Here is a 1551-nt window from a genome sequence, read left to right as displayed (position 1 = left end):
TGAGTTAATATTTTATTTCTTGAATTGCATCTTGAACAGCAAGCTGATTTGGACCTTATGTCAAGCTAGGAAGATTGCTTGCACTAGGACAGCCATGCCGCTTCTAGCTTGTGAACAGTTCCAAGGGGGAAGGAGAATGTATGGAATGTAGAGGTGGTTTCCATCCGTATGGGAAGCAAGGTCGCAGAAGATATGTTACGGCAAGCAGAGGCTTTCTTTTCATAACAATGGCCTGAAGATTAATTGGACAATGTGACTTGAACTATCAGAGAGGGAAGAGAAGGTTTTACTTTTTTAACTATCTTTCTGGCGCCATATTGCCAGAATTGGTTTTCCATTCATTAGTGCTGGTTATGCTGTGCTCAATAAAGTTTTGCATTAGAGATCGTAATGTGTCAGGTATGCTTACTTTGTTGGGATCATCAGCTGGAACTTTGACACCTTATTTAATAAAAGTTGACTGCAATCTAAAAATCTCTACCTTGAGGTTTGAAAGCTCATTAAGGCTGTCATTGTGTGAACCCAGCCAAATTGAGTAGGTTAGTTTTTTTTAGTTGTTTGCCATGTTGTACAAACTCGGCCTGCATTGTGTGAATTTTTAAAAATACGTAAATTCAAGATTAAATTAAGTTTGCTGTATGAATGCAGCCTTAAGACGACCTGCAAACCTGAACCCTGGGAAATCAATTTATACGTGAACATATATGGCCATCAGGAGATGACATGGTTCCATTTCCATGTGATCAATAGAGGAAGAAAACCTGTGGTCCCAACATTTTCTTTTTCAATACCTGTTTATTCTACTTTGTGTACTTGTGGCCATTAACAAACAAACTGCTTAAATGGCAGTTCAGGTACTTTTTAGGTTTGTGTCATCCAGTCAGTTTTATAATTGTGTCTTTTCACTGATAATATCTTCTAAAAGCATTCACATGCTACATTTGTAGAATTTTTTTAAGCAACTTTGTTTTCAGCTTTCCCAACCCAACCGGTGACAAAGCCAGATTTCAAAGGAAATCTAGGATCATCTATCTCAGTTTCACTCTAAAAGGGATATTGGAGTCTTGTCAAGAATCCAGAATGCTTCATTTGTATGCAATCACTCTTTTTCTGAAAGAACAGAAACAAAAGGTTCAATATACTGGCTATGCCAGTAGCAGTCTAAAGAACTGATGATTTTTTAAAAATTTCCTATATCTTTTTCCAGGAGCATTTTTTAAAATTTCTGCTTCTTTACTTTGTTAAAACATGGTGTTATTATTTTTATTAATGACTAGCTGTACCCGGCCACGCGTTGCTGTGGCTCAGTCTGGTTAAATGGAAAAGAAAGAAAAGAGAAAGCGCACGTTTGTAATATGTTTAATTTCGCAATGCTTGTGGGTATACAATATTTTTTGTTGTTCCATTGTCTGTGCAGATATAGAGATTGTCTGGTTTGCCGACTCTAGAACACGCAACATATAATTGTCCATGTGAGAAGCAATCCATGTCTAGATCTAAACCGCACAATTCTAAAGATTGGCCCTGAGCAACAGATGGCGTTGTTTTTTT

The sequence above is a fragment of the Protobothrops mucrosquamatus genome, unplaced genomic scaffold, assembly GCF_001527695.2.
Source record: "Protobothrops mucrosquamatus isolate PMUCROS unplaced genomic scaffold, P.Mucros_1.0 scaffold_149, whole genome shotgun sequence".
NCBI lineage: Eukaryota > Metazoa > Chordata > Lepidosauria > Squamata > Viperidae > Protobothrops > Protobothrops mucrosquamatus.
This window is presented reverse-complemented; position numbering follows the sequence as displayed.